A 25,986-nucleotide genomic window follows, 5' to 3' on the forward strand; every position below is an offset into this window, starting at 1 on the left:
GAGATAAAACAAGAGAGAAACAAGCAGCAAGAGGCAAAATAAAGGTCGGAAACAAGCAAAAAGAGGCAGAATAAAGGTCAGAAACTAGCAGCTATAGGCAGAATAAAGGTTAGAAACTAGTAGAAGGAGGCAAAATAAAGGTTAAGAGTGAGCAGAAAGAGCCAAAATAAAGTTCAGAAACCAGCAGCAAGAGGCAGAAAAAGGTCAGAAACTAGTAGAAAGAGGCAGAATAAAGGTCAGAAGTGTGCAGAAAGAGGTAATATGATGGGCAAAATGAGCAGAAAGAGGCAAAATAAAGGTGAGAAACCAGCAGCTAGAGGCAAAGTAAAGGGGATCAATGAGCAAAAAGAGGCAAAATAAAGGTGATAAGATGAATGAGTCAGAATAAAGGTCAGAAACGAGCAGCAGGAGCCAAAATAAGGGTGAGAAATAAGCAGATAGAGGCAAAATAAAGGTGAGAAACGAGCAGAAAGAGGCAAAATAGAGGTCAGGAACGAGCAGAAAGAGGCAAAATACAGGTGAGAACAAGCAGAAAAGAGGCAAAAAAAGGTCAGAAGGGAGCAGAAAGAGGCAGAATAAAGGTCAGAAACCAGCAGAAAGAGGCAGAATAAAGGTCCGAAACAAGCTAAAAGAGGCAGAATAAAGCTTAGAAATGAGCAGAAATAAGCAGAATAAAGGTCAGAAATTAGCAGAAAGAATCCAAATAGAGGTCAGAAACCAGCAGCAAGAGGCAGAATAAAGGTCAGAAACAAACATAGACAAAATAAAGGTGAGGAGCAAGCACAAAGACGCAAAATAACTGGTAAAATGAGCAGAAAGAGGCAAAATAGAGATGAGAAACGAGAAGCAAGAGGCACAATAGAAGTCAAAAACAAGCAGCGAGAGGCAGAATAAAGGTCAGGAGTGAGCAGAAAGAGGCAAAATAACAGGCAGAAAGAGGCAACATAGAGGGCAGGAGTTAGAAGAAAAAAGGCAGAAAACGAGCAGAGGAGGCACAAAACCGAAGGCAACAGAGGGTAGTGGACTGCAGGCAGTAGCACCGTCAGTAGGAGGCTGGCTCTCTGTATACTGTACGAAAATGACGTGCACTGTGCAGAGAGTCCAAGCAACCCCAGTTTGGGATCCAGAGATACAAAAGCAGACCACCTAATGCTCTGTTTTTGTGGTAGTGTGGATGAGCAGGTGGCTTATATTGGAGATGTGCTAAGCATTTGTTGTTCTCACAGTATCAATAAATGTGGACACACACTCGGAAGAATAACTCAAGACCAATTTACAAAAATGTCTAATAAATTTTAAGACCAAGATCATCAATATACGGTAAGTACATTTTTAATTATGATTTTTAATTACAGACCACAGGAGTCAACAGGAAAATCTTTAAAAATGCATATACAGTCAGGCAATGCCCTGACATGTGTCACCCTCAAGATGTCCTGTGTGCCAACTGGAGAAATTTGGACGGTTCCCGGTTCAAGCGGGAGCAGCGGTTGAAGGTTTGGAGCTGTTGCACAATAGAAAGGTGGACCACTTGGTAAAACACTTCACAGATGGATTCAAAGGTAAGACCGGTGAGTCCCTTCGGATGGTGAGGATCGCAAGGGGTTAGGGACCTCTAGAGCACAGCTGGTTTGTTGATGCAGGGGCCAGGGAGGACGGGTGCAGTGGAGATAGGTCAGTTAGGAGTGGTGTGTCTTGGAATCTTAGGAGTCAAGAGAAGGTCACATGGAGGGTGAATTTCATGTCAGCAGGGCCGCACTAGGGTTGTTTCTTGGGTGTCCTGAAGTCCTTCAACTGGTGCTTGCTTCTGGGCTCTTGAGGGTCTAGAGTGGACTTTGCTTCCTGGAGTTCGGCATTGGGAGTCTAGTACACCAGGTAATGGCACATCTCAGGGTCTGAAAATCCTAGTGCCACCAAACCTGGTACACTGGTAGGTTTTGTCCTACAGGTCTGTTGTGCAGATTATGGTCAGGCTGCTATGTTCAGTTCATTAGTCAACAGCCGGTCAGTGAACTGGACTTCACTGGTTCCATGCCTGCAGGGTGCAGGAGAGTAATACCTCCAGTCTGAGGGAGGTTTTTGGCAATTTTAAGAACGCTGGAGGTACTCTGGAGTTTTGTGGAGTCATTCAGGTTTCTAGGTGACACCACAGCAGCGATTGTTGAGTCCTTGGAGCACCAGGCAGGATTTGGTGCATTTTTCTTGTGCAGCAGGACTGTTCTTCTCGGGCCTCAGGTCTTCTTTATTCCAATTCTTCTTGTGTCCATTGAATCTGATCCATTGGTCTACGGATGCCCACAATGTGCTGCATTTAGGGGCGTTGGGGGAGTACCTGGTAGTGGCCAATGGCCCACCTACCTTAGGGTGGCTATACCCACTAAGTGACCACATCCTGTTTGAAGGGGTCACATCACCAATCCTGATTGGCTATTTCCCTGCTGTCCATGATGGAGGAATGAAATGGAGTGGTCACCTCGCCTGCCACACCTGAAGAGTGGTGCAGGCTTGGGATGGGCACTCCTCCTATACTTGCTAATTTTCCCGCTGGTTTTCCTGCCTAAAGTGGGGGCAAAACTGTTGGGTTACTATCTGCTGCTAGCACCAGAGGCAGGGGCCTGTCTGGGTGAGGAAGTGTAACACCCACCCAGAAAAGGCTTTGTGTTCTGGTTCCTGAAAGCAAAAGGCTCTCACCTCAGGAGTCCAGAATCATGTCTGGTAGTGGCAGGCTGGTCAGGACCAGTCAGCAACCATGCCAGGGCTGGTGGATTTGCAAGGGGTATCTCTAAGATTCCCTCTGGGTACATTTTATAATAAGTCCAACATTGACATTGGTGTGGGATTTTTATTATTATTCTGAGTTGTTTGATACCAAACAACCCAGGGTTCAGAGAGACCATCATGTAGTTGGGGCACTCGTAATGACCAGTGCCCAGCACATGCATTTGCTATGGCTCCCATGTACACTTACTATGTCTTAAGGTTTAGCAAAGATGCAGTAGGGACATATTTGCTCATGTACACATATGCCCTCACATGTATTATAGTGCAACTTGCCTTAGGAATGTATGGCCTGCCAGAGGAGTGACTTATCTATAGTGCATGCAGTGTTAGTGGGCATGTCACCCTGGTTAAGTGCCATGTCGAGTTTGCAACTTTTAGATTTACCTTTGTCATACACTTGCAATGGCAATCTACATGAGGCTGGTGTGAGGCTCTCAGGGTGGCACAATTTCTGCTGCAGCTCTGAGGGACCCTCTTCAGTACCCATGCCCAAGGTATTAGGGGTACCATTTACCAGGGACTTACGAAGGTAGCCGAAGTGCCAGACATATTACAGTTTTGGGAAAGAGATCTGGCCCTGGGAACCAGTTTAGCAGGAGCCCAGTGCACTTACAGTTTAAAACCACATACTTTTCCAGGCAAAAAGTGGTGGGCTACCATGTCAAAAGAGGCCCTTTTTTAACACTACCACCCACCCCCCAAAGGAAAGGGGATGAAACTACCCTTCCTCTGGGGAGTCTTCATCCTCTAAGTGGAAGAACCTGGAAAAGCCATCGGCATTGGCAAGTCCCAGGTCTGTGTTCCACTTTGAAGTCTATTCCCTGTCCAGATATGGACCACCTAAGCAGTTTGTGGTTTTCACCTTTCATTTGTTCAAGCCAGCAGAGAGGCCTGTGGTCTGTCTGAACTATGAAGTGAGAGCCAAACAAGTATAGCCTCAGCTTCTTCAAGGCCCGGATAACAGCAAATGCTTCCCTCTCTATGGTACTCCACTTTTGTTCTCTGGGGAGCAGTCTTCTACTTATGAAAGCAACAGACTTATCATGTCCCTCATCATTTCTAGGACTACTCCTATCCCAAGTTCTGAGGCATCTGTTTGGACAATAAAGTGCCTGGAGTAATCTGGGTCTTTCAGAACTGGGGCAGAGCACATTGTATCCTTCAGAGTGTCAAAAGCCTTTTGGCAACTCACTGTCCAGTTGATCTTTTTGAGGGTTGTCTTAAAGGTAAGTTCTGTGAGATGGGCCACTATGGGGCCATAATCCTTCATAAACCTCCCATAGTATCCAGTCAAGCCAAGAAATGCCCTGACTTGAGTCTGGGTGGTTGGAGTTTTCCAAGCCAGAATTGTCTGGATCATGAGCTGTAGTTGCTGAACTTGACCTCCACCTACCAGGTGGCCCTTACACCTTTCCATGCCCTACCTGGCACTTACTGGCCTTGATAGTGAGGCCTGCCTTTCCCAGGTGGGCGAGGTGATCCTGCCAGGTGGAGCTGTAGACAGCAATATAATCTAGATAAGCTGCACTAAAGGATTCCAACCCAGCTAGCACTTGGTTCATCAGCCTCTAGAGGATGGCAGTGACATTCTTTAATCTAAAGAGCATTACAGTAAACTGATAGTGCACACGTGGGTGGAGAATGCTGACCTCTCCTTTGCTCTAAGGGTCAGGCAATTAGCCAGTACCCAGAGGTAAGATCAAGGGTACTCAGGTATTTGGCTGCCCCTAATCTGTATATGAGCTCATCAGGTCTTTGAATTGGGTGTGCTTCCGTTTTTGTTACCAAACTGAGGCCTCTATAGTCCATATAGAACCTCATTTCCTTTTTCTCTTCCTTGGTGTAGGGTTTGGGGACTCAAACTACTGGGCTGGTGCAGAGGCTCTCAGAGTGTTCAATGACACCCAAATCCAGCATCTCATTGACTTCACCTTGGATGCTTTCTCTGACATGGTCTGACTGCCTACAACTTTCGTTTTTGATGGGCAAGCTATCTTCAGTGTCCACATCATGGGTACACCAGTTAGTCCTATCAGGGGTCAGAGAAAATAGTTCAGCATACTGGTTGAGGACTTGCCTCAGTCAGACAAGACCACTTAATACACAGAATCATCTTGTGGGTTGCTGGAGAGGAGATCAGGGAAAGGTTCACTCTCTTCCTTCTGTCCCTCATCAGTAAGCATGAACACGGTCACATCAAAATAGGTTGACCTCCCCTTTTCTTTCATGTATGGGGAAGGGCCAGGACCACTTATCTTGGAGAGCCCTAGGAGTCACAAGCTCCAGCACCCAACCTTTCTGACCTGGTCGGGACTCCACCATAGCAGCTTTGTGGTCATACCATTGCTTCTGGAGCTCCTGGCTGGCCTGGAGGTTTTTGTTGGCTTTTTCCATAGACACAGCCATCGTGGAACAAAGGCCAAGTACATAATCCACAATGTCTTGATTGGGCTCTTTGAGAGGCCTCTCCAAGCCGTACCTCACACGACTCAATGGGCCCCTAACAGGATGCCCAAACAAAAGCTTAAAGGGGGAAACCCTACTCCTTTTTGTGGCACTTCCCTGCAGGCAAAAAGCTCCTTCTGAGTATTTCAGGGAGTCTTCCAATCATTCCTTTCAATGTGTGGTTAAATCTTTCAACCAGCCCATTGGTCTGTGGATGGTATGGGATAGTGAGCTTATAAGTCACTCCACATTCCTGCCACATGTATTTCAAGTATGCAGACATGAAGTTTGAACCCTGTCTGACACTAGGGCCCTCATTACAAACCTGGTGGTCGGTGTTAAAGCGGCGTTAAGACCGCCAACAGGCTGGCGCTAAAAAAAAATGGAATCACGACCACGGCGGAAACCGCCAACATAGACAGCCACTTTAACTCTCAGACTGCCACGACAGTAGAAACAAGCACAGCGGCGGTCACCGCCAACAGACAGGCGGAAGACAATGTACCGCCCACACTATTATGAGAGGCCAATCCGCCACCTTTTCCGGGGCGGATTCAACGCGAACAAAAACACAGCGGAAACAGGACTTGGAAGGGTAAACACTCACCTCTACACAACCCACGAGGAACCAGGACGCCATGGAGCCAGAACTCCAAATACTCCCTGCGATAGTATTCCTGCTCCTCTACCAGGAGCACGAAAGACGGCGGCGACGACCACAGTGAGTACTGTACCTACAACACAGGGGAGGGAGGAGGGGAAAGAGAGTGACACACACACGCAACACGCAACACCCCCACCCTCACCCACAACACCATACACACAAATACATGCTGCAACATTACATTTACACCCCCAAACCTCCCTGGAAGAACGCAATGACAAAAGGAAATGATTGTAACTATTGTTACCAATAAAAATCCATTAGTCAAAACTTTAAATACAGTATAAACAACTATGTACACCAACTATTCAAGTCCGGGTAGTGCACCATTCATAGTCCGTGGACCAATGGGCCCAAAATGCATGGGCGAGGCCCACACTCGATACCAGACTCGAAACGAGGGGGCTCCATGTCCTTTGATGTATCCTGGGGAGTGCAAAGCCACAGTCTCTCAAGTCTCTCCAGTGGGTGGTTTGCCCACTGCTTTATCCTGGGGAGTGCAAGGCCACAGTCTCTCAAGTGGATAACAGTCTCCACTGGTTCTGGAGTGGGCTTTGTGCCCAGAGTGCTTCGTCCTGCCAAGGACTGAGGTAGTGCATGCCTTTCTCCACTGGTTCTGGAGGGGGCTTTGTGCCCAGAGTGCTTCGTCCTGCCAAGGACTGAGGTAGTGGATGCCTTTCTCCACTGGTTCTGGAGGAGGCTTTGTGCCCAGAGTGCTTCGTCCTGCCAAGGACTGAGGTAGTGCATGCCTTTCTCCACTGGTTCTGGAGGGGGCTTTGTGCCCAGAGTGCTTCGTCCTGCCAAGGACTGAGGTAGTGGATGCCTTTCTCCACTGGTTCTGGAGGGGGCTTTGTGCCCAGAGTGCTTCGTCCTGTGGTGCTGGCGGCGGTGTCAGTAGTGGCGGTGCTGATGGCAGGCTCACTGACTGCGGTGCTGGTGAAGGGCACAGTGTCTGCGGTGCTGGTGAAGGGCTCAGTGCCTGGGGTGCTGGCGGCGGTGTCTGTGGTGGCGGTGCAGGTGGTGGTGCCGGTGGCGGTCTTGTCTGCCATGCAGGTCGGAGGTTTGGAGGTGGAGCCCCCGCTCCTTGGGACACCTGCAGCCCTGTTGCTTGGCGCACTCCAAGATCCCGCTATGGCTGGCACCACTGTGTGATGTGGTGGCTGAGGTGTTGGGTTGGGACCTGGAAAGGCAGGCCCTAGGGGACGGACAGGGGGGGAGATGTAGGGAAGAGGTCAACATTTGATAGGAAAAGCCTTTTAGACACACTGGGACGGGTAGATGGAGGGGGTTTGGGAGTGGAGGAAGAGGTTGTGGTTGTAGGAGGTGTTCGTTTGGTTACTTTGGGTGAAGGTGCATGGGCTGTAGGCTGTTGTGAGGTGGATGGCTGTTGGGTGGGTGTGTGACTGCGTTTGTGCACTTTGGGAGGAGGGCTCACAGACACACTGGGAGAGGACACAGGGTATGTGTGAATGGTAGTGGGGGTGGTGAGTGCACGTGAGCGGTGTGTGGTGATGGGTGTGCTGGTGATGGAGGTAGTGGCTGAGGATGTAGTGCATGCAGGTGTGAGTGGAGACGTGACAGGGAGGGAGGAGGGAGACGTGGAGGAGGGGGACACAGTGGAGGCAAGATTCTTCTACTACCTCACTGCGCAGACCTGGAACACGCTGCCGCCCCACCACAGACAATCCCCCTTGCTGATCCAGTTCAGGAAGGACCTCAAGACCTGGCCATTCTTCCCGCAGCGCCTTGAGACCCTCTGGGTGATAAGCTGTGGTTTATAAATACTTGATTGATTGATGTTCCCTCTGGGGGTTCACTGACATGGTCAGGCCACAACTGTGATCCCATCTGTAGATTTGCAACTGCATTTACTGCAGGTGGACTAGAGGCAGTTTTCTTGTTTTTATAGCTAGTGCCTCCAGTTTGGTGTTCTTTGGTTTTGCAATCATGGCACCAAGCCTCATTGGGATCAAAGTGTCTAACTTTGTACCCAGCCTTAGACTGTGAGGAGTCTTGGGCCCACTCTACTGAGCAGGTTTTTTGGGGGCCTGTTGAAAACTCTATTTTTGCTTTGGTTCCCATATTTCCCTTGGGGGCTGGTGGGGGGCTTGGTCTTCCCCACCAGTGGTAGTTTTGGTTACCCTTGTCTTGACCCAGTGGTCTGCCTTATTCCCCAACTCTAGAGGAGAGAGTGGACCTAGGTCTATCAGGAACTGATGTATTTTCACATTGTAACAGTCACTTAACAGTCACTTAAAAGATGCTCTTTCACAATTAAATTGTAAAACCCATCAAATCTTGTACCATTTTACCTTCTAACCAGCCACCCAGCATTTTTACTGAAATTTTTTTTAGTAAAAATAAATTCTAATCAGGACTGACTCTGGGTTTTTCAAGTCTCCCTGATTTTTATTCTGTATTCTTTAGTGGTAAGTCCAAAGCCCTCAATCAAGGGTAGCCTTCATGGTGCCATAGGACTTAGCACCTGCCTTATTCAATGCCAGGAGTCTTTTCCTACATTTACCTAAGAACAGTTCCCACAAGAGAGAGCCCCAATATTGCCTATTTACTTCCTTAGCTATGCAGGCTCTCTCATAGACAGAAAACCATTTCATGGTATCATTACCTTCTGTGAAAGTGGGGCCAAACTATTTTGGGGAGTTTTAGGTTAAGAGGTTCTTTTTCTCCCTAGTTATGTGCATTCTGCCACCAGAGATGGGTTGGGTCCCAGGCCAATCTCTCTTCTTTTAACTTCTATTTTCAAAAGTTCTGCTCCTAAAGCCAATCTTGTGGTCAACATTTCTAGAGTCAAATCCTCCTCTGAGAGAGCTACTACATCTGAGACTGGGGATGCTACCTCCTCTTCCTCAGCTTCATTGCAGTTTACTTGATTTTCTGTTTCTGAGGTTTTACCCTCACCCACTGAGTGTTCAGAGTTTCATATTCTGCCACAAGTCTCCTAAGAGTTTCTGTGGTAGCATGAGCACCAGTGTTAATTTGGTATCCTTTGGAGAGAGCCCTTAGTCTGAGGTACTTCATGCCCATCCAAGGGGTCAGGTCAAGGTCCTGAGTTTGGTTCTCTGCATCAGACATTTTCCTCACAAAAGTCGGGACCTTTTTAACTTTTGGAAAACCTTTTGCAAACGTTTGAAACCTTTTCTAAGGCCAAACTATAATAAAGACTTTTAAATTCTAATCACTGTTTCAGGGACCTAACCAAGGCCCTAGCAATTACTTTAAACATTTTGAAAAATTATTAAATTGCAAAATACAACTAGGCTAAAGAAATTTTTTAGAGCTATCCGTGTGATCTCTGACAAAGTGGTATCATCAATTGTAATGGAGGGTGGCTCCTATATACTGTACGAAAATGACGTACACTATGCAAAGAGTCCAGCAACCCCACTTTGGTATCCAGAGGATAAAATCAGACTACCATAAAGAAGGAGGGACTCTGAACCACTAAAGATCCAGTACTTCACTACAAAAGAAGGTATTGTGCCTAATACAGACTGCTGAAACAGGCAAGATAACCAAACTCGGCCTCAACCTAGGAAAGTCCTATAAACTATCTTGTGGTGCCCTCACACACCCCATTGGGATGTCATGCTTTATCATCGGGCTGCTCAGATGGTGAAACATGACATCCCTAAAGGCTGCACAAGGGCACCACAAGATAATTTATACGACTTCCCTGGGTTGGGACTGAGTTTGGTTTCAGCACTTTGAACTAGGAACAGTACCTTCTTTTGTAGTGAAGTAAAAAGCAGACTACCTAATGCTCTGTTTTTGTGGCAGTGTAGGTGAGCAGTTAGGCTTATCGAAGAGATGTGCTAAGCATTTGTTGTACTCGAAGTATCAGTAAATGTGGACTCAGTAGAATAACTCGAGATGAAAAATACTTCAGATTTCTATGAAATATTTAAGACCAAGATCACCAATATGTGGTAAGTACTTTTTTCATTAAGATTTTTCAAGGTTAAGAAAATGTTCTGTTTTTGTATGTAATTACGCATCATAGGGCTCAATGAAAAAATCTGTAAAAATACGTATAAAATCAGGCAAAGCTCTTACAAGTGCCTCCTTCTATTTTTAGGTTGTAGTCGTCGCAATGTCCAGTGAGCCTGCTGGAGAAGTTCAGGCGGTTCCCGGTTCAAGCGGGATCAACGGCTGAAAGTCTTGGAGCTGGTGTACAATTAAGAGGGGGACCATTGGAAACACACTGCACAGGAGGACTTTAATGTATGCCTGGTGGGTCCCTCTATAAGGTGGAGTTTGCAAGGGGTTAGGGACCCCCACAGCACAGCTGGTTTGTTGATGCATGTGCCAGGGAGGCCAGGTGCAGCACAGATAGGTCAATAAGGAGTGGTGCTTCTTAGAGTCCTTGGACATAGGAGCAGGTCACTTGGAGGGTGAATTGCAGGTCAACAGGGCCACTCTGAGGGTGGTTCTTGGGTGTCCTGAAGTCCCTTGACTGGTGCTTGCTCCAAAATGGAGGAAAAGAAGATGGAGCAGTCACCTTGCTTGCCACAACTGAGGGGTTGTGCAGGCTTGGGTTGGTCACTCCTCATATGCTTGCTAGATTTCCTGTCGGTTTTCCCACCTTAAGTGGGGGCAAAACTGTTGGGAGGTCATCTGCTGCTAGCAGCAGAGGCAGGGGACAGATTTCAAAGGAGGTAAAGCCTTTGAAGCTGACCTCTGGTGCAGAGTGCCTACCTGGGGGAGGAGGTGTAACACCTCCACCCAGAAAAGGCTTTGTGTTCTGGTTCCTGAGGGCAAAAGGCTCGCACCCCAGGAGTCCAGGATCGTGTCTGGTGGTGACAGGCTGGTCTAGACCACTCAGCAACAATGCCAGGGTTGTTAGGTCTCTAAGGTGCCCTCTAGATCCATTGTAAAATAAATCCAACAATGGCGTTACTGTGGGTTTATTATTCTAAGTTGTTTGATACCAAACAACCCAGGGTTCAGAGAGGCCATCATGGAACTGGGGAACTCATGATGACCAGTGTCCAGCACATGCATTTGCTATGGCTCCCCTGTACACTTACTATGTCTTAAGGTTTAGCAAAGACACAGTAGGGGCAAATGTTCTCATGCACACATGTGCCCTCACATGCAGGGCTATAAGGCCTGCTAGGGGGTGACTTACCTCTATTGCATGAGGTGGTCTTGGGCACTGGGTGCCATGTTGAGTTTGCAACTTTTAGATTCACCTTGGCATGCACTTACAATGGCAGTCGCCATAAGGCTGGTGTGGGGTCTCTCAGGGTGGCACAATTGAAGCTGCAGCTCTGAGGGGTCCTCCTCAGTACCCATATCCTAAGTACCAGTGGTATCACTTACTAGGGACTTGCAAAGGTGGCTAAAGTGCCAAACATAGTACAGTTTTGGGGAAAGAGGCCTGTCCCTTTGAACCAGTTTAGCAGGAGCCTAGGGGACTTACACTTTGAAACCACACAATTTTCTAGGTAAGGGTAGAGTGTCTGTTTATTTACTAGTATTTTGAATGCTAAACACTCTTTGTGATGTAACATTTATGACTTTCTCCAATCAAAATCTTTGGGTTGAATGTCATAGTTATGTCTGCACAGCACCGCATTAGGAGTCACCAGTAGCCTGGTTAAGATCTCAAACCCTCACATTGAAGGTTGAGGGTTCCAGTCTCAGTATGCCATTGGTCATTTCCCTGCTTTAATTTCATTTTAACTTCAAATATTTAAGGTATATGCTGAAAGGTGATCTCACTCTTTTTACTTGACAAATACATTTTTCTTTTCAATTTGCTCGGAAATATTTAATTCTGAGTGTAAAATTCATAAAAGCCTAAAAATCTCTCTCTCGCTCTTTCTCTCTCTCTCTCTCATGCTCTGTCTCTTTCTCTCTCTCTCTCTCTCTCTCTCTCTCTCTCTCTCCCTCTTTAAATTTCTCTCACTTTATCTCTGTCAATCTCTTTGTCTAAATGCCTCTATCGCTCTCTCTCAGTTTCTCTCAATTTCACTCTTTCAATCTCTTTCTCTAAATGTCTCTCTATTTCTCTCTCTCTCTCTCAATCTCTCGCTTTGACTCTCTCTCTCTCTCCTCCATCTCATAACCGGATGGAGGAGAAAGAGAGAGATTGTGATTGCAACAGTCTCTCCATACAATGACTTCAAGGCATCACACTAGCATGATGTTAGGTTTGAATGTTATAGCTATGTTTTGAGGAAGAGCAGAATCACCCCTGGCCTACTAGTAAGCTTTTGGAGTGCCACTCAGCAGGTTGAAGGTTCAAATCCTGGTCTCCCATGATGGTGTGCCTGTTTATTTACTTGTATTTTGAATGTTAAACATTCTTAGTGACTGAACATTTACATCTTTTTCCCATCAAACTATTTAGGTTGAATGTCGTACCTATGTCTGGAGACTGCATGGTAAAGTCTCACTTGTGATCTAGTGATAAAGGTCTCAGACCCTTACACTGAAAGTTGAGGATTCCAGCCTAGAAGTGTCAGTGATCATTGCCCTGATTTCATTTCTTTTCAACTTCAAATGTTTAGGGTACATAAAGAAAGGTAACCTCACTCTTTTTACTTTTCGAATAAATTTTTTTCAGTTTGTCATAAGTAAGTATATCATTCATCAATGCATAACAAGCCTATCTCTCTCTGTATCTTTCTCAATTTCACTCTCTCAATCTCTTGCTCTAGATCGTTTTCTCTCAGTTTCTCTTTCTCTCTCACACTTCCACCCCATAATTGGATGGAAGAGCGAGAGAGAGAAATTCTTATTTCAATTGTCTCTCCATACAATGGCTTCACAGCGTCACACTAGCAAGATGTTTGGTTCAGAAGTTATAGTTAAGTTTTGATGTACAGCAGAGTGGAGTCCCTTGTCACTCAGCAGAATGAAAGTTAAAATCCTGGTATCTCATGGTAGAGTGTCTGTTTATTTACTTGCATTTTTAATGTTAAACATTCCTAGTGATGAACATTTATGTAGTTTTCCTATTAAAATCTTTGGATTGAATGTCATAGAGATGTCTAGAAACTACCTTGGGTGACAAATGCAAAAAGCCTGGGGCTTTGTTTAAAACAAGTGCAGGAGTCCATGCTTGTTTTTTTCTTTTAGGTTTTGCTGTGGATTTGTGAATCCGCTGTGATTTTGCTACAAACATTTTTTAACAAATGCTTTTTTGACCTGAAAGGGTTCCAGGGGGACTCCAGCACCAAGACTATGGGGTTGGGCATACTTTTCTTGCCCCCTTATCTTTTGTTTACCGTGGTGGACTGCTTAAAGGGGGTTTGGGTGCAGGGCCTGTAGGGTTGGGTGCCTATAGGGGGTCTGCTACCCCAGGCATGCAAGGGGAAAATGTCTTTATGTTAAAAAAAATCACTGAAAAGACCAAAGTTTATAGGGACGCTAGAGTTAAGAAACAGAATTAAAAAGCATAGAAATTCACTTAGAAATTCAAAGGTTACAGGGGCACTTTGGTTCTGAATTTACACATACAAAACCATAGAAATTCAGCAGTTATAGTTATGGTTATCTCAAGTAAGTATAACTCGTGCCCTTTGGTGACTATAACTCACACCCTCCCCATGCACTGCTAATTACCCCACATATTATAACACTTTTGACATCTTTGATAACATCATTGATAATCAATGTAATATTTGCAGTAAAATTATTGAGGGGAAACCTGTGCATGGGGGGGAAGCGAGTTATCGTTACAGGTCCACTGTCGTGGCAGATCAGAGGTATTATCGCCAAGATCTAAGTCAGGTGCATAGTCCCTAAAGTACCTGAGAACAGTACAGGTCAGCTTCCAGCAATTCCTACTTTAAAACAACCAGGTGATAAAAAAAACACATGTCAGACCACTACTGCCCCTTAGCAGTACTAAGTCTAACAAATACTAGCCACACAAAATTGTGATAGACTTTGTAGAGGCAATGATACAAATAATCCTTGCACTATACCCACCCACAGCCATACAAGGGTGCTATTACCACTTCAACCAAAGCATGTGAAAATGTCTGCAAAATTCTGCACTAAGTGAAGAATATGCACCAAACAGGTAGGTTGCTTTAGGAATTAAATATTATCAGCTCTGGCTGGACTATTACCTCTAACAGATGTAGCTAACTACTGCAACATGCTAACAGAATCTACATTTCACCAAAGAAATTAATGCAAACTACCACTAATGGACTACTTCAAAGACACTTGAGTTGGTGGACTGCTCAGCTCTGGACACATATATCGACCCAAATTCCAAATATCACGGTGGAATGTCTACGACAGCAACATAGCTCAACAAGCCAAAACCAAAAACTCATTGGAGGGACGGCACAATGCCTCTCAAGCCACACTAGGAAAAACCTTATCAACACTCTGCAAATCCATAGAAGCCCTCCAAAAAGAACAGAGCTTCTGACAAATAAAGGTAGAGCAGTTAGTAAACCAAATCACACCTAAAATAGCTAAACAAACCAGGAAAATGTTTGAAATGCTACAATTCAAAGGCTTATACTTCGGAAATAACAAAGGAGTAAGATACCTGGAAAGGATGGCTAAATTGCTCTTATAAACGACCTACCTGTCAATATACTCAAAACTAAAATAAAACACCACTAAAACATAAACAATTTTAAGTAAATAATAAATTCATTATTTGTATATTTCTGTTTAAAACCAAACTATATTACTAAGCCAAAAAATAAGACTGATAAAAATGATTTAAAAAAATAATTTCTTTTAGTATTTAATTAAAACTATTCACAGGAAAACGGAAAGATGCTATATACAAAGCTGCTCATGAATTAAAACAGAGAAGCACAAAATAAAAAATTCCACTTGCAGTAAAAGCAAAATACATATATATATATTTAAAATTAACATTTCTCACCTAGAAAATATTGTGTTTACAGTTGTGTATCTTATGTTCCTGTCCTCCTCCTTCCAAAAATGTAATCCATGAAAACACAAAAAATAAAATCCAGGAAACGCAAACAAATGCAAACATGTAATGTCCAAAGGAATTCCACCAAAGCAATCCACAGGCATTAGAAACCACAAAAAAACTGAAAAACTGAAATGAAACCAAATTGATTTTCTTTTTTTATAGAAATGCTTTACAAATAACTGCAAACATTGCATTCCGACTTCATAGACTACAAAAAAGAATAACAAACCACAGTCACAATGAAGACACCACAAATACAATACAAACATAACATCACCCGTCTACAACCATAGTATAACACATGGCCAGATGTACCATAACATACTATTACTACCTGCAACACCAACTACCACTAAACAACCTTACCAAATCTTACTAACCCCATATCCCACACTAATTAGACCTACCCACACCCCTCTAACCTTAAAACCTAAATAACAACTTAAAAAAAGTCTTGCCATGTCTGCCAAACAGCAACAGGTAACAGTGGTCCAAGCACACAAAAAAGCACCTCAAAATTACTCTAATAGAGTACAAAATGCAGGTACTGATTAAAGAAATGGCTAAATAATTAAAATAAAAAAAAGATTATCTTACTATAGAAATGGATATATTTCAAAACGTTACTAACGAAGTAGTGAACAAATTCAAATGTATATGCAATTTATAACTTAAATTGTACTATAAAATACAACTCTTCATTATATATTACTAATTAATATATACTAAAGATGCATTATACAATTGTAAAAGCACAATGTACTATATATATAAATACATGTACGAAACAATAATTCTGTATCATTTGTGAATAAACGTTGGTATATATCCTAAAAGTGAGTTAGAAATACAGTGTATGTGAGACTATACCAAAAAAGTAAAAAAAAAAAAAAAAGTACATTAAATAAAATTAAAATAATACATAAACGAGAATATGTAGAAACCCTGACATGTATTGATTAGTATCAATACACAACACAACTATACACTACACAAAAGTACAAACTACTAAACATTTTAACAGGTGTTTAACTCTAAAAGCGTACCATTCCCACTCCAGTGTAAACCATTTTGGAGAAGATGTTATACCCTAAAGGGGCCTAATTTACTATTCCAACTCAAATGTAAACCACTTTTGAGAAGGTGTTGGCCACTAAAGATGTTAAATATACTATTACTGCTCCAATCTAAACCATATTTGGGAAGGTGTTGGACACTAAAGGAGTAAGATGTACTATTCCCACTCTCATGTGAACCAGTTTGGACAAGGTGCTGAACACTAAAGCGATCGAATTTACAAATCCCACTCCAATCTAACCCATTTTTGAGGAAGGTGTTGGGCACTAAAGGGGTAGGATTTACTATTCCCGCTCCAAAGTAAATTAGTTTGGGCAAGTTAATGGACACTAAAGAGATTACATTTACTATTCCTACCACAATCTAAATCAATCAGTCATTAAAACTTTATTCGGTCACATTGGACCATAAAAGCCCAGTTATCAAACAGCACAATAAAAATGATATACACAGTAAAAATACATACCCAACATATAAATGCAAACATTATAAAATTATCAAAAAAACAATCCTTACAATTTGAGGAATACAATCACTACATTTCATGTATAGAACACATAGGCCCTCATTACAACCCTGGTGGTCGGTGATAAAGTGGTGGTAATACTGCCAACAGGCCTGTGGCAAAATAAATGGAACTATGAGCACGGCGCAAACCACCAACACAGACAGTCACTTTAACACACTGACTGCCACGGCAGAAGCAACAAACACCATTCCGGTAACCGCCAACAGCCAGGCGGAAGACAATGTACCGCCGACCCTATTACAACAAGCCAATCCGCTAGCTTTTTCGGGGCAGTACCAATGCTATCAAAAGCACGGCGGAAACAGTACACAGAAGGGAAACGACTCACCTCTGGAGACTCAAGGAAGAACCACGATGCCATGGAGCCCGAACTGCAGATCTTCCCCATGATGGTTTACCTCCTCCTACACCAAGAATACCAATGGCGGCGAAGATGACCACGTAGAGTACTGCGCCTAGCACACAAGGTGGGGGGAAGGAAAAAGAGAGTGACACACACACGCAACACCCCCACCACCAACACCAGACACACAAGCAGATACAGTAACATTACATATTCACCCCCTACCCCTCAGGAATAATGCAAGGACAAAGGGAAGTGATTGAAGTGAATGTAATAAGATCAAAAGCCTGAAAAATGTCCTCCAATTCAAAATGGAGGGACACTGCCCAGTCCATAATGTCCGTGGGCCACAGGGCCATATCACAGAGGCCAAGGCCTCACTTGACTCCTGCCCCAATACGGAGAGAACACTGCTAGGGTATCAGGTCGAAAATACACACACACCTCAGGGGAAAGGGGGCACCTCAGCCGGTAGATGGTACAATGCCACTGCTCCTGGAGGGGGCCACATGCCCAGCACTCTGTCCGGGGGAGTGCAAACCACAGTCTCTCTAGTGGGTGGTTTGCCCACTGCATGGTCCTGGGGAGTGCAAAGCCACAGTCTCTCTAGTGGGCGGTTTGCCACCTGCTTGGTCCTGGGGAGTGCAATGCCACAGTCTCTCAAGTGGATAGCATCTTCCACTGGTTCTGGAGGGGGCTTTGTGCCCAGTGTGCTTCATCCTGGCAAGGAGGGGGTGAGTGTATGCCTTCTTCCACTGATTCTGGAGGGGGCTTTGTGCCCAGTGTGCTTCATCCTGGCAAGGAGGGGGTGAGTGGATGCCTTCCTCCACTGGTTCTCGAGGGGGCCTTGTGCCCTGTGATGCAGATCTTGGGGAATGCAAGGTCACAGTCTCTCACCTGGGTGTCACACCTACAGTATTTGCAGGGGCCAGGACGCACTACAGCCCATGGAGGCACGACTACTCACTGCCGGCCGGCAGTGATGGCTGCTCAGTGGTGGCAGTGGCTGGGCTGGTGGTGCTGCCTGTGGTGGGGGAGGCTTCAGCCCTTCCCCTGCAGCCTCGGACAGCTGCCCAATGGGGCGCTGCTGCTGGCAGTGGTACTGCTGGCGGTGCTGGCGGCAGTGCAGGTGGTGGTGTTGGCGGCGGCGCTGGTGGCGGTGATGCCTGTGGTGGGGGGAGGCACCAGCCCTTCCCCTGCAGCCTCGGACGGTTGGCCACTGTGGCTGCTGCTGCTCGCAGTGGTGCTGCTGGCAGTGCAGTGGCAGTGCTGGCGGCGGTGCAGGTGGCGGTGCTGGAGGCGGTGCTGCCTGGGTGGGGAGAGGCTCCAGCCCCTCCCCTGCAGCCTCGGACGGCTGAAGTGCCATGGCTGGTGTTTGCTCAGATGCAGCTCCAGCATCAGGCTCCATATCCATCCTGCCTACAGCATCTGGGACTTTGGCATTGCCCTTGGCAGCTGGTGGTCCCTTTCTGCCCTTGGTAGCTGGTGGCCCCTTCTTGGCTTTGCCAGCTGGTGGTGCCACCTTGCGTTTGCCAGCTGGTGGTGCCTCCTTGCCTTTGCCCGCTGGTGGTGCCTCCTTGCTTTTGCCAGCTGGTGCTCCCTTTTTGCCCCTGACAGCTGGAGCAGGCACACTGGCTGTGTAGACGGGTGTCTTCTCAGAGCCTCTCACAACTGCAGTGGCTGCAGAAACAACTGTGGGCGGGGACTGGGTGGCTGAGGTGCTAGCCTAGGTCCTGACCACCCTGACCCGAAGTGAAAGACAGGGGGGGCAGGGTGGAGAGGAAAAGCTTTTTAGGGACACTGGTGCTAGAAGAGGGTGAAGGTTTGGGAGTGGAGGAAGAGGGAGTGGTGGTTGGAGGTGTCTGCTGTGTTTGGGTGCAGGTGCATGGGCTGGATGCTGTCGAGAGGTGGATGGCTGTTGGGTGTCTGAGTGCTTGCGTTTGTGTACTTTGGGAGGAGGGGCACAGACACGGGCAATGTGTGCATGGATGTGGGGGTGGTGACTGCCAGTGAGGGGTGTGTACTAAGAGGCATGACGGTGATGGGGGTAGTGGATGAGGATGTAGTGCATGCAGGTGTGAGTGGAGACGCTACTGGGAAGGAGGTGGACAAAGAGGAGGAGGGGGACACAGTGGAGGCAGTGGGTGTTGGTATGTCTGCATCTGGATGGTGCTTGTGTGGGTGCCTGTGGGATGAAGTGTGGTGCTTGTGTTTGCCTGAGCCACTTTTCTGTGTTGATTTGGATGCATGCTGGTCTGATGGTGTGCTTGGGATAGGCTGGGGTTGAGGGGAATGGGACTGGGTAGAGGACGTTGGAGGGGGGGAGGCTAGAGACAGGGACAATAGCTGCCATCAGAGAGTTGGCCAGAGCCTGGAATGATCTCTGTTGGGCCGCCACGCCAGAGTGAATGCCCTCCAGGAATGCATTTCTTTGTTGCAAAATCCCTGCCAGACCTTGAATGGCATTCACTATGGTGGCCTGCCCAACAGAGATGGATCGCAGGAGGTCAATAGACTCCTCACTGAGGGCAGCAGGGCTGAGGTACCTGGGGTGAAGGAGATGCCCACCCTCCAGGGTGAGCGGGCACGGGAAACACGCTGAGAGGCTGCTGGGAGGGTGGTGCTGGTATGGGGTGGGGGCTGTACCTGTAGTTGGGGTGGCCACAGAGGTGTCCACCACCACCAAGGAGGTTCCATCGGAGGAGGTGTCGCTGTCCGAACTGTCCCCTGGATTCGGCCTCATGGGCCATGTGGGATGCAGCTCCCTCCATCGCCGGTGACTCTGCTCCTCCGCCAGATGATGCTAATGCACACAAGGACAGGGTGACAAAACAAAAAGGGTGGGGGAAGAGACAGAGGATACACTTGGTCAATGCCAGCAACAACACCACTGTTGGCAAACACAACACACAGGAAACAGCCCTATGCACTAGGCCATACACTACCAGTTACAATGCTAGTCACCAGGCCATGGAGTACAATGCCTAACGCCAATAGCAGCACACCTGGAACCTACAGGACCCTGCCCAGTAGTAGATGCCCACTAGCATAGTTTGGCCTGGAGTGCATCAGAGCCTGCCCAACATGGGACCTACCCTGCCATGTTTGTCCTGGTCTAGGGGCACCCACAGGCCCACATCACCCACCCAGCTAACACCTCACCACGCGCAATTTTCAGATTCTGAAACTGTACTCACCCCCTTGTGGCTGCTGTGATGTTCTCAAGCGCCCATCCAACTCCGGATAGGCCACCGGCTGGAGGTGGAACATCAGGGGGTCAGGGGTTAACAGGCACCCCTTCCTCATTGGGAGGCCATCCCCAGCTGGGCCTCCGCAGTCTTCCTTGCCCAGCGGCGCAGGACCTCCCACCATTTGCGACAGTGGGTGCTCTGCCTTTCAAAGACCCCCAGGGCCTGCACGTCCTTGGCGATGGCATGCCAAATACCCTTTTTCTGATGGGCGCTGACCTGCAGAGAAAGATACATAGGAAATAGGATCAGCCATACCGTCCAGCCTGTTACATTCATGGCGTACCATATCCCTCCCATCACCTTATGCACAGACATTGACACCATACATGCAGCACTTTGCCCAGGTCCCCTCAGCCACTCCCCCCTGACACGAGGCTTACACACCTAGCACTCCATGCATTCATGCCCCATGCATCGTGCTCAGATTGTACTCACCTTTGGTCTGGAGGACCATAGAGTAAACGGTACTGGGGGAGGACCCCATCCACTAGTCTCTCCAACTCCTCCAAAGTGAAGGCATGGGCCCTTTCCCCAGACACTCGAGCCATGGTCGATTCCAGACACAGGTCACAGCAGCACTTGCAGTGTAGGTCCTCTCCTGTTGAAGGTCAGGTAGCAAATGAGTGAACAGATAGAAAATGCAGTCACGTCCGCGGCGGTGCGTACTGTCACCGCCGGCGTACATCACCATTGACAACTGGAACCCATAGGGCCCAATGATAACCAATGAGGTGTTGTAAGGCGGTCCCCTACCGCCTCCCGCAACGGCGCACAACGTCAGCAGAATTACCTCATTTCCACTTGTCCCTCCACACAGGTCAGGCGGCCATTTCAGGGGGGAACAGGCAATGGCACCTAACTGCATCACAGCAGACATAGGCACATTTACAGGACTACACGTTAACATACTGTTTCTGTCACTACATGCAAGGCATTTTACTCTGAGGATATGTTTGAATATGACCATCTGCTCACAATTTTTCACCCTAGAGTTCAACCGCTGAGCATGAATAGGAGATGGAGACATACCCCCGTGTACAGACTACTGGTGGATCTGGCAACAATGGAGGACAGGCACATTATCCTCACCTACCGACTTGTTAGGGCCACAATCCAAGAGCTGTGGGCCTAATTGGAGCCAGACCTGATCTCAGCTATCCGTCACCCCACTGGGATCCCCCCTCTTGTGTAAGTCCTATCAGTGCTCCATTTCTTGTCAAGTGGCTCCTTCCAAGCGACAGTGGCCATGGCAGCAGGGATGTCACAGCCTATGTTCTCAAATTTGCTGACCAGAGTGTTGTCTGCCCTGATGAAACACATGCACAGCTACATCTGTTTCCCCCAGGTGGAGGATTTGGCCACAGTGAAGGCTGATTTCTATGCAATGGGACACATCCCTAAAATCATTGGTGCTATTCATGGTACACATATTGCCTTTGTTCCCCCCCCCCGGAGAAATGAACAGGTGTACAGAAATCGAAAGAGCTTTCACTCCATGAATGTGCAGATAGTGTGCCTGGTGGACCAGTACATCTCCCATGTGAATGCTAAGTATCCTGGGTCTGTGCATGATACCTATATCCTGAGGAATAGCAGCATCCCATATGTGATTGCTCAACTCCAGAGGCACCGGGTATGGCTAATAGGTGAGCATGGTCCCAACCCAGTGTATTTTGATTTATGGGTGTGGAGTTGACCCTAAGGGTGAGTGTCTGGCTAACAGGTATCCCTCGATTTTTGCAGGTGACTCTGGTTATCCCAACCTCTCATGGCTACTGACCCCTGTGAGGAATGCCAGGACAAGGGCGGAGGAACGTTACAATGAGGTACATGGGTGAACAAGGAGGGTCATTGAGCGCACCTTTGGCCTCCTGAAGACCAGGTTCAGGTGCCTCCATCTGACAGGTGGATCCCTGTGCTACTCACCCAAGAAAGTCTGCCAGATCATCGTTGCATGTTGCATGTTGCACAACCTAGCCTTGAGACGCCAGGGCCCTCATTACAACATTGGCGGTAAAAGCCGCTTATCACCGTGCAGAAGACTGCCAACACACTGCCGCGGCCGCGGAAAACCGCCACAGCTATTATGACCCACATTTCGGAATCCGCCAAAATTCAGACACACACACAAGTCCGCCACACCAAAGGTCAGTGATAAACGGGCGAAAACAAAACCGACACCGTCACGCCAACAGAAATACGCCCACACTATCACAACACACGAATCCAGGCGGCGGTCTTTCAACCGCGGTATTCCATTGGCGGTACACACCGCCGCGCTCAAAATACACACACATCTCCAAAACACAGCCACATTGGACAATTCAAAATACACACACCTTATACATATACACACACCACTCCCACACACCCATTACAATATAAAACACACACCCACATCACCCACAAACCCCTACGACAAAAAATCCAGAAAGAAGGCCAGAGAGAGACACCACCAGCAAGAACAACAGCATCCACAGGCACACAATACCATCACCCACACAACTTCCACGCACCTCACACAACACACCACTACATATCAGCACACTTATCACCACACAATCCACCCCACACATCACCTACACCACACCATGGCACGGCAAAGACACCCCAGGTTCTCGGAGGAGGAGCTCAGGGTCATGGTGGAGGAAATCGTCCGGCTAGAGCCACAGCTATTCGGAGCACAGGTGCAGCACACCCCCATTGCAAGGAAGATGGAGCTATGGCGCAGAATAGTGGACAGGGTCAACGCAGTGGGACAGCACCCAAGAAATCGGGAGGACATCAGGAAGAGGTGGAACGACCTACGGGAGAAGGTGCGTTCCGTGGTCTCAAGATACCACCAGGCGGTTCAGCGGACTGGCGGCGGTCCCCCACCTCCTCACCCACAACTAACAACATGGGAGGAGCAGGTCTTGGCGATTCTACATCCTGAGGGCCTCGCAGGAGTAGGTGGAGGAATGGACTCTGGTAAGTCAAATCTTAACTATTACATCCCCCACCCTACCTGTATGCAATCACATACCCCCACCCTCACCCCCAGCACCCCAACTCCTCACATATGTCCCAACATCACAAACCACCTATCCCAACACCAAGCCCTGCATGCAACAACAGAACATGGACACCCATCACTAAAGCATGCCCACTGCACATACCCATGCAACCCCCTAAACCACCATCACACAAGCTCCCACACAGGAATGCAAGCACTGGGGTACACGCTCACCCACCCATTGCACACCATGACACATACAGATGTAATAACCATCCTTTTATACCCCTGCAGGACCCCTACCCAATGGCACCGGACAGGAGGGTCCACACATGCCCACTCCACCAACAGAAGAGGCACACAGTGATGACAGCACCTCTGTCCAACTCAATCTAGATGGCCAGCCCGGCCCGTCGGGGACCTCTGGACAGTCGGTTCCCCTCACACTGGCACAGCCCATCACAGACCTTCCCCCCTCTGGAAACACCAGCACAGCACCCACCCAGCGGGCCCATACCTTCGTCTCCAGGACACGTCAATCAGCTGTGTGTCCACCACTACAGGGAACCCAGGCTAACCCACCACCCCAACAACAACAGGGACCTGGGTGCAGTGGTAGTGGGCACACAGTCCAGGGAACGGAGGCCCAGGAACACAGGGGAACTGAGAGGGCTGCTGTGCGACAGGGGGCGGACAGGCCAAGGGAACCCACTCTCCACGAGGCCCTCTCCTCCATCATGGGAGCCTACCACCACTCCCAGGAGACAATGGCAACGGTACTGACCAAGTTTCAGGAGACCCAGCGCCTGCAGGAGGAACAGTATATGGGCTTCAGGGAGGAACTCAGAACCATCAGCTCCACCCTGGGCACCATTGTAGGGGTGCTGAAGGAAGTACTCAACACGAGGAGGGACACTGTGGCACTACAAGGGGCCCCTGACACTAGCATGGATGATGAACTGCCCACCACCTCTGCCGACGCTAGTGGACAGGATGCCCCGCCACAGGACCACCACACCAGCACCCCACCCCCTGCAGAGGGAGAACCACCCCGCAAACGGTCCCTGAGATCCAGGACAAAGACAGTGCACGATGCCAAGACCCCCGCCAAGAAATGAGACCACCCTGATTGTCATCCTACTGTCCCACTTTGTCACCCTGTCCATACTTAAACTGCCCAACTTCAACTTCCTATGCCCATTTGGGCAATACACCTGTGAGACTAATAGACTGGACTCTGCCATGGACATTCCTCCACCATCACCCCTCACTATTTCACTACCCCCTCCAATATTGAGCACTTGAATAAATACACTTAAAACACAAAACAATCTGCAGTCTGTCTGTTATTTCGAAATAGTGTATTAGCAATTACAGTGGCAAAATGCTCTTTCAATTGTAATGTCAACATACCTATGTCACACAGCTCAAATCCATGAGGAATCAAAGCAGATGTCACACAGTGGGACCCACATCTGTGAAATCGTAAGGGAAAGTGACAACTCAGTGACCATACACTGGGTGAAAACGACAGACAGTAGAGAGGTAGTAGTGTTTAAGTACATGTAGTAGGCAGGTCTGTACTCTTACCTGTGTCTCACTGGAAATATTGCTGGATCACTGAGTCCCTGTTGTTCATGTCTTCTTCCTCTGCTTCCCCGTCTTCGCTATCCACAGGCTCCACAGCTGCAACAACACCACCATCTGGACCATCCTCCTGCAGAAAAGGCACCTGTCGTCGCATTGCCAAGTTATGAAGCATACAGCAGGCCAAGATGATCTGGCACACCTTCTTTGGTGAGTAGAATAGGGATCCACCTGTCATATGGAGCCACCAGAACCTGGCCTTCAGGAGGCCGAAGGTCCGCTCGATCACCCTCCTAGTTCGCCCATGGGCCTCATTGTAGCATTCCTCTGCCCTTGTCCTGGGATTCCTCACTGGGGTCAGTAGCCATGACAGGTTGGGGTAACCAGAGTCACCTGCAAATGGCGAGGGACAACTATTAGACACACACTAACCTGTATGGTAACCCCAGACCCAGACAACCATTCCCACTGTCTTGCTTCCAGGTGCTCACCTAATAGCCACACACAGTGCCTCTGGAGTTGACCCATCACATAAGGGTTGCTGCTATTCCGCAGGATGTAGGCGTCATGCACTGAGCTAGGGAACTTGGCATTCACATTGGAGATGTACTGGTTTGCCAAACATACCATCTGTACATTCATGGAATGATAACTCTTCCGGTTTCTGTACACCTGTTCACTCCTGTGGGGGGGGGGGCAAAGCCACATGGGTCCCATCAATGGTACCTATGATGTTGGGGATATGTCCCAGGTCATAGAAATCACCTTTCACTGTAGGCAAATCCTCCACCTGAGGGAACACGATGTAGCTCCGCATGTGTTTCAGAAGGGCAGACAACACTCTGGACAATACGTTGGAAAACATAGACTGTGACATCCCTGATGCAATGGCCACTGTTGTTTGAAATGACCCACTTGCTAGGAAATGGAGCACTGACAGCACCTGCACTTGAAGGGGGATTCCTGTGGGATGGTGGATTGCTGACATCAGGTCTGGCTCCAACTGGGTACACAGTTCCTGGATTGTGGCATGGTCAAGCCTATATGTGATTATGACATGTCGCTCCTCCATTGTCGACAGTCCACCAATGGTCGGTACACCGGAGGATGCCGCCATCTCCTCACATGTCCCAGCACACTGTGCCTATGAAGGACAACAGTGAAGTCAAATAACTCAGAGGTACGTACCCACAGTTTACACAGAACACCAATCATACACAAAAGGTGGCCTGTATGTGTGTTGAGTCTAGGCCTAGGTATGTGTGACGCAGTTGGAAATTAAGCCATGTGGGCCCCTGAAATGGCGGCTGCCTGACCTCTAAAGTGGGACAATGGGATGTGAGGTAACTGCGCTGGCGTTGTACACCGTT

The sequence above is a fragment of the Pleurodeles waltl genome, chromosome 3_1 (assembly GCF_031143425.1).
Source record: "Pleurodeles waltl isolate 20211129_DDA chromosome 3_1, aPleWal1.hap1.20221129, whole genome shotgun sequence".
NCBI classification, from domain to species: Eukaryota; Metazoa; Chordata; class Amphibia; order Caudata; family Salamandridae; genus Pleurodeles; species Pleurodeles waltl.